Source organism: Artemia sp. Qi Xiang Cuo, chromosome 2 (genome assembly GCF_049724085.1).
Source record: "Artemia sp. Qi Xiang Cuo chromosome 2, ASM4972408v1, whole genome shotgun sequence".
Lineage (NCBI taxonomy): Eukaryota > Metazoa > Arthropoda > Branchiopoda > Anostraca > Artemiidae > Artemia > Artemia sp. Qi Xiang Cuo.
In genome coordinates this window covers 38,169,913-38,179,451 of record NC_142795.1, presented here as the reverse complement: position 1 = coordinate 38,179,451, position 9,539 = coordinate 38,169,913, and the positions used below count along the sequence as shown (strand labels likewise).

Sequence of the window (9,539 nt, the reverse complement as noted above, 5' to 3'; positions counted from 1 at the left end):
TGTGTGAGTTTTTTGTTGTGTTCATGTGTAAGTTTGTTTGTGTGTTTGTTAGTTTTTTTTTGTGTAAGTTTTTTTTTTGTTGTTTTTTGTTTGTGTGTTTGTGTGTGTGTGTGTGTGTGTAAGTTTTTTTTTGTTTCAGTTTTTTGTGTGTGTGTAAGTTTTCGTGTGTGTGTGTGTGTAAGTTTTGTGTGTGTGTGTGTAATTTTTTGCGCATGTGTGTGTGAGTTTTTTTGTGTTATTGTGTAATTTTTTGTGTATGTGTGTGTGTTTGTTTGTATGTGTGTGTGTGTGTAAGTTTTGGCGTGTGTGTGTAAGTTTTCGTGTGTGTGTGTGTGTGTGTGTAAGTTTTTGTGTGTGTGTGTGTAAGTTTGTGTGCATGTAAGTTTTTGTGTGCATGTAAGTTTTCGTGTGCATGTGTTAGTTTTTGTGTGTGTGTGTGTGTGTGTGTAAGTTTTGGAGTGTGTGTGTAAGTTTTCATGTGTGTGTGTGTAATTGTTCGTTTGCTTGTTTTAGTTTGTTTTTGTTTAAGTTTTGTCGTGTGTTGTGATTTGTTCGTGTGTGTGTGTGTAATTTTGTTTATTTTTTTTGTGGTTTATTTCGGTTGCTTGTTTTTTAGTGTTTGTTTTGGTTACTTTGTTTTTAACGTTTTTTTGTTTGTTCTTTTAAGTTTTTGTGTGTGTGTATTGTATTTAGTGTGTGTGTGATTTAGCGGGTGTGTTTTTGTTTAATTTCTGTGTGTGTGTATGTGTGTTTGTATGTTTGTGTGTGCATTTAAGTTTTTGTGTGAATGTTAGTTTTCGTGTTCATGTGTAAGTTTTTGTGTGTGTGTGTGTGTGTGTGTAAGTTTTTGTGTGTGTTAGTTTGTGTGTGTGTGTGTAAGTTTTCGTGTGTGTGTATGTTTTGTGTGTGTGTGTGTGTGTGCAAGTTTTTGTGCGTGTGTGTGTGAGTTTGTTTGTGTTCATGTGTAAGTTTTTGTGTGTGCGTGTGTGTGTGTGTTTTTTTTTTTGTGTGTGTGTATGTTTTGGCGTGTGTGTGTGAGTTATCTTGTGTGTGTGTGTGGGTTATTTTTTTGTATTTGTTTGTGTAAGTTTATGTGTTATTGTAATTTTTGTTGTTCATGTATGTTTTAGTTTGATTGTGTAAGTTTTTGTGTGTGAGTGTGTAAGTTTTTGTCTGTGTGTGTGTGTAAGTTTTGGTGTCTGTGTGTTAGTTTTGACGTGTGTGTGTTAGTTTTAATGTGTGTGTGTGTTTGTAAGTTTTTGTGTGTGTGTTTTATTTTTTGTGAGTGTGTCTATTTTTTTTTGTGTGTGTTTGTTTTTGTTTGGATGTTTTTTTTTTTGTGATTTTTTTTTTGTGCGTTTTTGTCTAAGTTTTTGTGTGTGTGTGTGTAAGTTTTTGTTGTGGGATTCTTGTTTTATTGGATGTAAGTTTTTGTGTGTGTTTGTGTAAGTTTGTGTGTGTGTGTGTGTGTGTAAGTTTTTGTGTGTGTATGTTTTGGGTGTTTGTTTTTTTATAATTTTTTGTGTGTTTTGGTGTAAGTTTTTGTGTGTGTAAGTTTTTGTGTGTGTAATTTTCTGCGTGTGCTTTTATTTTTTCGTGTGTTTGTTTTTTTGTGTTGTGTGTGAGGGTGTATGTGTAAGTTTGTTTGTGTTTAAATTTTTTCATGTGTGTGTGACTATTCGTGTATGTGCTTGTGAGCTTTTTTTGTGTTTGTGTGTGAGTGAGTGTTTGTGAGGTGGTGTGTGAGTGTTTGTGTGTATGTTTTTGTTTGTGTATGTAATTGTGTTTGCGTGGTTGTTTTTTGGCGTTTGTGTTTTAGTGTGCGTGTGTGTGTGTGTGTGTGTGTGTGTGTGTGTGTGTGTGGTGTGTGTGTTTGTGTCTGGTTGTTCATGTTTTTGTGTGCGTATAAGTATGTATGTGCATGTAAGTTTTCACTTGCATGTGTAAGTTTGTGTGTGTGTGTTTGTATGTGTGTGATTGAGTGTTTTTTTGTGATTGTGTGTGTGTGTGTAAGTTTTTGCGTGTGTGAGTAAGTTTTTGTGTGTGTGTGTGTAAGTTTTGTGTGTGTGTGTAAGTTTTTGTGTGCATGTATGGGGACCGGGGAGGGTCTTTGTGGGCCAGGGAGGGCGTTTGGGGGTCGGGGACCTTTGGGGACCGGGGGAGTGCCTTTGGGAGCCCAGTGGACCTTTGGGGACGGGGGACTTTGGGGGCCCGGGGGACCCTTGGGGGCCGGTTGGCCCTTTGGGAGCCCGGGGGACCTTTGAGGACCAGGGTAGGGCCTTTGGGGGTCTGAGGAGGGCGTTTGGGGGATAACATTTCGAAAATTTTACTTTTTAGTTTACTTTTTTGTTTGCGGCGCATCCTGCGGCGCTTTCCTGCGGGGCCTCCCTGCAGCGCATCCCCTGCGGCGCTTTCCTGACCCGCGGCGCAGCCCGGCGGCGCTTCGCTGGGCCGGGGGACCTTTGGGGGCCGGGGGAGGGCCTGTGGGGCACAGGGAGGGCCTTTGGGGCACAGGGAGGGCCTTTGGGGGTCCGGGGGGGGGGCCGTTGGGGGCCGGGGGGACATTGGGGGACCGGTGGAGGGCCTTTGGGACCCCGTTGGTCCTTTGGGAGCCCGATGGGCCTTTGGGGGGCCCGGGGATGGCCTTTGGGGACCGGAGGAGGACCTTTGGGGGTCCGGGGGACCCTTGGGGGCCGGTTGGCCCTTTGGGAGCCCGGGGAGCCTTTGAGGACCGGGGGCTTCCTTCGGGGTTGGGGTAGGAGGATTGGAACCCTTTGGGTTGGGTTATAGGACCTCACAACACTGTTCAAATGAAACTTGTGTATTATAACGACCACAGAGTTTCACCATTAAATTCTCTTCTAAAATCTCTTCAAAAATCATCTTTTAAAATGTCTCTAACTGTTTCGCCGAAATAGTTCCATAACCTGTCTAAAACAGTTTCGCCCAAATAATCCCTAAACGTAATTCAGCGTGTTCCTTATGTTTTTGACATCTCTGTGCTAATGCATTTCAAATTAATAAGAAACCTGATCCCCGCGCTAAAACAATTCATCGCTAAGATGTTTCTTGGAGAATTGTTTCCATGGCCTTTGGCTATTAATATCCTTTGGAGTTCGACCAAAAGCGTTATTTCCGAGGCAAAGACATTAATGACTTGGATCTATTCCTGGAGAATCGTTTCTATGCGAAAATTTTTAGAGTCTGACAAATGATGTCATTGGTTGATTGATCTGTCAAGAAAGGGGAATTAATTTGTTGTTTCTAAGGGGAATTATTGATTCATGATAGGTGAATTGAGTTCGACTGCACAGGTGTTCCAAGGTCGATGTTGTTGATGTTGCAAGTGCACGCTCTCAGCGAATGTCAAGGTCGATGTTGTTGTTGTTGACACACTTTGATTACGCAATCAAGTTAGGTCATTGACCCCATTAACCACGTGTTCTCCCTAATGACTCTATGCCCATATTTGGAGTCCCGTCAGTATTCTATGCCCATATAAGGAGTCCCCGTGGGGCTGGTACCCCCCATTCTACTAGGGTCAGTGCCCTTTTAATAGTCGAATGTGATTTCGACTATTAAAAGAGGGGGGAGGGCAACTAACCCCCCCCCACGCCCACCATTTCCCCAAACACATCCAATTAAAATGTTGAGATAGCCATTTTGTTTAACGTAATTGAAAGGTCCGGAAATTTGAAGATGGCAATCCCCCTCCCCCACAGATCTCAGGAGAAGAGTTGTAAGTTAGCCCTGGGGGCATATAAGGTATATATTGAAAGGGTAATCATATAGACTTCGGAGGGGGCTTATTGGAGTCGTAGTCAGAAGTTCTGATGCATTTTTACGACAGATTGATCGGAGGGTAGATACCTCCCACCACACCTCGTATTTTACCGAAATGCATCTGATAGAAATTTTGAGATGGCCATTTGCTGTAGTAAAAACTTCGAAAACAGCTCATTCAAGTGGAAATTGAAAGGGCCAGTGTCCTTTTTAATAGTCAAAAGTGATTGGAGGGCAACTAACGCCCTCCCTCGCCCCCCCATTTCCCCAAACACATCCAATCAAAATTTTGAGATAGCCAATTTATTCAACGTAATTGAAAGCAAGGCCGTGCGCAGGGGGGGGGGGGGGTGAGAGGGGTTTCAACCCCCCCCCCCCAAAATGTTTGTCTGACTCGTAAAAACGTAGCAAAATGGATATAAACAAATTTTTTATGCGTTTTTTTGTGTACCCCCCCCCACAAAAAATCTTTGAGTAAAACCCCCCTTCAAAAAAAAAATCCTGGGTATGGCCTTGTTGAAAGGATCGGAAATTGTATCTTTGAGGATGACAACCCCTCCCCCATAGCCCTCTGGGCAAGGTAAGTTATGCTCTGGAGGCATTTAAGGTATAGCCTATATATAGAAAGGGCGATCGTATAAACTTTGGAGGGGGCTCGTTGGATTGGTAATCAGAAGTTCTAGTACCCTTATCAAGATTGAGAGTGATCAGAGAGTGAATAAACCCCACCCCTCCAAACCCCGTATTTTCCAGTAATGCATCTGATAGAAATTTTGAGATGGCCATTTGCTTTCGTAGAAACTTCAAAAAAGGCTCATTCGATTGGAGATTGAAAGAGCTAGTGCCGTCTTTATTAGTCAAAAGTGATTGAAGGAAAACAAGCCCCCCCCCCACGACCATCAATTCTCAAACAAATTTAATCAAAATTTTGAGATAGCCATTTTGATCGGTGCAGTTGAAAGGTCTGAAAAATTATGTATTTGACAACCCCCACACCTTCAAGACCAGAACATAATTTGCACTTTACAGAGAAAAATAGCTGTAGATTGTCAGTTTAGTATACATATACTATATATTCCTTAAAGTTTTAATAATTTTTAATTTATTAAAGTTTAAAAAGTTAGAACATTTTAACGTAATTTGTTTATTCAAATCATACAATAAATAACCGAGTCGGAACTTCGAATTTGGTTTGGTTTAAAAATAACATCTATGCACAAAAATGAAAAGGTTAGAATGTCATCTTCTCCTAAAAACAAAAAACGTAAAATCTGTCTCCTGTGTTTAGCCAATTCTGTTCATATCAAGTTCTGTATAATCCTAATCTTATTTAGGAACCTCCTATTTTTTAGATAAAAGCAAGGAAAAATAGCACAGATCAATCGAGCCCATGCAAAAAGTGATTTTCCGTATTGTTAAGACAGGCGGGGGGGGGGGCTGCTGTGAGTTTTCTGAATGAGATTTTTGCACAATGACGATTCCAAAAGTGAACTTCTCGATTTGTCCCAGCGCTATTTTCGAGGGTTTTGACTATCTAAGAAATTAATTGGAATTTGTTTTCAAAATAATATTTTATTATTAAGACTAACTGAAATGATAGTTACCCCTACAGAATCCGAATTGATTGCCATTACCAAATCCAGAAAATTAGTAATGCATACACAGAAACTAGCAAGCCCATAGCAACTACTCTTTTCTTCTTTAGCAGTTTAACGGCAGAACCATTACCGGCATGTGTTCTACTAGCTTATGACAATTTGAAAGGGAATATAAGCACCTGTTATTTTGGGTTGAAAATCTATTGTTCATTGATATGAAACTTTTTTTGAGGTTGTTAATGGGATAGGAAAATTTTAATCTATTGTTATAAATCGAATGATACGACCTTCACAAGGACACAGTTTTTTGCAAGTTTAATTTGATTTTTTGGAAAAACCTGTCATCGTTTTTTCTTAATACGGATGATATAGTATAGTCAGTTAGATTGAAAATTTTAATTTCATTACGAATGTAAAGACGTGATGAACTCTTTCAAACCCTTTGAATCATTATGGAACTTTTCAAGGAGATGACGGGGAATGAGCGGTCCCTTCATGGACCTATGACAGTTCTTGGCCCATAGCACTGAGTGACCCGTGACACATACATATATACGTATATATACATAAGTATTATATATATATATATATATATGTATGTATATATTATATATATATATATATATATATATATATATATATATATATATATATATATATATATATATATATATATATATATATATATATATATATATATATATATATATATATATATATATATATATATATATATATATATATATATATATATATATATATATATATATATATATACATATATATATAGCCCTTGATGGTGCCAAATATTATAATGGGATGTCCGCGCTTACCACAACGGTTCTGTAAATATAGGGTTTGTTGGTACCCAATTTACAATACACCCTGCCCCAGAATGTGGTAACGTGATCGAACGGTCAAATGGCCAAACTCTAAGGCCAAGGGCACACCTGACTCTAGGCACCACTAAAGATCTCTAGCTATATCCTTGGAAGGTAAACTAACACCTCTGTCGATATAATAATTAACAATATCTCGCCACTACCATGTCTGGGTCCCTGGAAAAATAGTCTACACAGCTGTAGAAAATAGCTTACTAATAATCTTCGAAAACGTCACAGATATACAATCAACTAAGAAATAACAGACTCCCCCAAACGGGGTCTCAATGTAGACTAACTAAATAAAACATTGGTTCTGTACAACAAACTTTGCATAGGGTGGACCTTCGCTTGGCCCTCGCCAATCCTCTAAATCAACATCCAAAATCCATTCAAATTTTGCGTAATTTTGTCTTTCAATGGCCCAGACCCGGAAAACCAAAATAGAATTTAACTTCAATGCTTACGTATTGCAAAAGAATCTAGCTTAGAAACCAGAGTTCAACTTATGATTAAAATTATCTTATAGGTAAATATAATTACAGAAAAGAAAGTAGGTCATTTATCTGAAAAAAAGAAACAAGGAGTGGAACCCCAACACCTCCCCCCGTAAGATATATGACCACCCATGCGCCACGCTGGTCCGCCCTTACAATCATAACACTTAACTTCAACTTTACAAAATCGATTTGTCTTCTTTCTTCAACCAGTGCATGTGCTTCCACCATTTGGCTCTGGATCTGTCGCCGTCCAAGCGTCTCTAGTGCAGATCCACTCTGCTATATATCTTATGGCATCCACATGAGTTTTTGAAAACTAATGCCCCCGAGATTAACAGAAAATGATCATTCTCAGCACAATCAAAAATGCAAATTTTCTCGCTCTCACGAATTTACATTTGAGAGGAGCAGAGAATCAGTTTCTGACACATTCGATGATGCCAGCATTCATCAAAAATAGGCTGAACTAGCCTCTTAATTTCCATCGGTGGAAACAAACCCACATCTCAACTAAAATGTAAATTGCACCTTGGCATAATTTCAAATAAGTCAAGGCCGAAAATACAGAGGCCTCTGAAAACGATAGGGGTACAGGGAAATGAAGTAAAATTTTGAGCGAACCATGAATCGCTTTTTTCTGGGTCCCATCCCCTAAGATATTCGAATAAATAATGCTCGGTGATGCGGGATGAAGATGAAAATGAAGACTAGAAAAACAAGGCTCTAGTAAAGGGATCACAACTTGTCCGCCAGCTGTGCATTGAGGAGAGGGCTATCTTTCACGCCTTCCCGCAATGGATCTTCCCCAAGGGATTCCCCCCTCATAAAGGATCAAGATCTCTTTTGAGTTGATAGGACTAATCTCAGATTCCTTCCCAAGTTTTTCCAATCCAACCTGACATTCAATATCTCCCAACTTTTCCACAATCCGGTGTAGGTCGTTCAACTCTCTTTTGTTATCATCTTGTTTTATACCCCATGGGTCTTGGCCATCTTTATCTCCCCTAAAATTCATCTTATTTATGTTAGCTAGGCACAGCCCATTTAATTTTTTATTGTTCGCCCTATTATCTATTTTATTTATGTTAGCCAGGCACAGCCCATCCAATTTTTTATTTATTGCCACTGCAGGCTGAATCTTCAAATTTTGTCTCTTTTTGCATTTCTCTTTTCATCTCTACTTTTCTCAAATTTTCCAATCGCGCATATTAAATCATCATTAAATCTGAATTGGACTCTAGTGTCTACTATCTTTTACTGCATTTCTTCATTGTAGCTCCGCTTTGCATCTTTTTTTCTCTTTTAATTTTCTTTACGTTTACCACAGAAACAAATATTTTGTTATTGAATGGGAACTGACTTCCTACATTTGGTTTTTCATACTGTACTAAAATTTCACGAACCTTACGAGGAAAAGCGCGTACAATAAATTTTGTATCATTGTACCCTGGTATAATTAGTGCTTCATTTTGGCAAATATTTTTTCGGCGTCTCATATTTGTTAGAGGTGTTCTCAAGTTTTCCATTTTCCGAAAAATTCCCCAAAAATCATTTTTGTGCGTCTCATTTTCAATATTAAGTGGCCTTTTTAATTCCGTATCCCGTTTTTGCGGATTATCAACATTTCGAACACGAGTATCAAGCATTTTGTTTTTTTGACAGGGGGGCTTAGCCTCCCAATTTGATTTATGGGCCGGTCCATCTCCCCCCGTAGTCAACGAAGTTGTATATTTTTCCGTCTTAGTGTTGTTTTGTAATTTTCCCACTGTTAAAGAAGTCGCTTTTAAGGATAGGAGATTTTCGATATCCCCAAAGTCTCCTCCTACTAAGACATCCACTGCTAGAGTAGGTACTAAGCCTACTTTTATCGTTTTTCTTTGGACTGTACCGTCGTTCTTTGCAATTTCTATTCTAACCCACGCAGACGGGCATGGGTGCTTATCTCCATAATAACGTAATGTTGTAATCTTATTCTTATGTCTATCTCCGTTCTATTAATTAGCTCAGTTCGCCCATAAGTTTGGTCATTGCAAGAATCAATTGCCATTTCAACTAATTCCCCGTTCAATTTTCCGTATATTTTATGCGACTCTGCAAATGCGCAATTTTTCTCCTTATTATTGGTCATGGCCCAGACTGTCGTTTTATGTGGTTTTTGGTCATATTTACTGGGGCAGTTTCTTGCAAAATACCCCGTAGTACCATAGTTATAGCAAGTTAATTCTCCTTGCGCTGTATTATAGTGCCTATTTTTGTCATACTCTCTATATTGAAATATGCCTGTGTCCTCAACTTCCTCTCTCTTTCGGTCCACCTATTTGCAATTTCCGCCATTTCTTCACTTGTTTTTGAGTTCTTTTCTTTCAAATATATTTTCAATTCTCTGTGCGTATTTTCTAAAAGTTGTTCCATTACTGTTTTATCTATCACTTCCGTCAATTTTTTCTTTATCTCCTCTGGGTCTTCTAACATTCTATAATTTTCTAATTATAGCCATTTTAAACACATATCTTTTAATTTGTATCCGAATTCTTTGTAAGTTTATTTGTCTCGTTTTCTTTCGCTTCTAAACCTTCTTTGAAAGTGCTCGGGGGAGAGTTGAAACTTTTCAAAAATGGCTTGTTTTAGTCTTTCAAAATCTCTTGAGTAGTGCATCGCTAATGCCTTAAAAGCAGTTTGCGCTTTGTGGTTAAGGAATGACCGTATTGATGTCACCCAGTTTGCTCTTGGCTATCCGCTTAATTCCGCCATTTTTTCAAAATGGTATATTTATAAAT

The 9,539-nt window shown here is 38.8% G+C and overlaps 1 pseudogene across 1 annotated transcript in view; it reads right to left on the bottom strand.

Moving 5' to 3' along the window:
• LOC148955202 (putative ATP-dependent RNA helicase DDX49) overlaps nucleotides 1-9,234 on the bottom strand; it is a 72,892-nt pseudogene extending 63,658 nt beyond the window's left edge. The window contains exon 1 of the transcript XR_016143516.1: nucleotides 9,024-9,234. The product of XR_016143516.1 is annotated as a putative ATP-dependent RNA helicase DDX49 (transcript). The remainder of the gene's footprint in view (nucleotides 1-9,023) is intronic.
• Nucleotides 9,235-9,539: the final 305 nt, after the last annotated feature.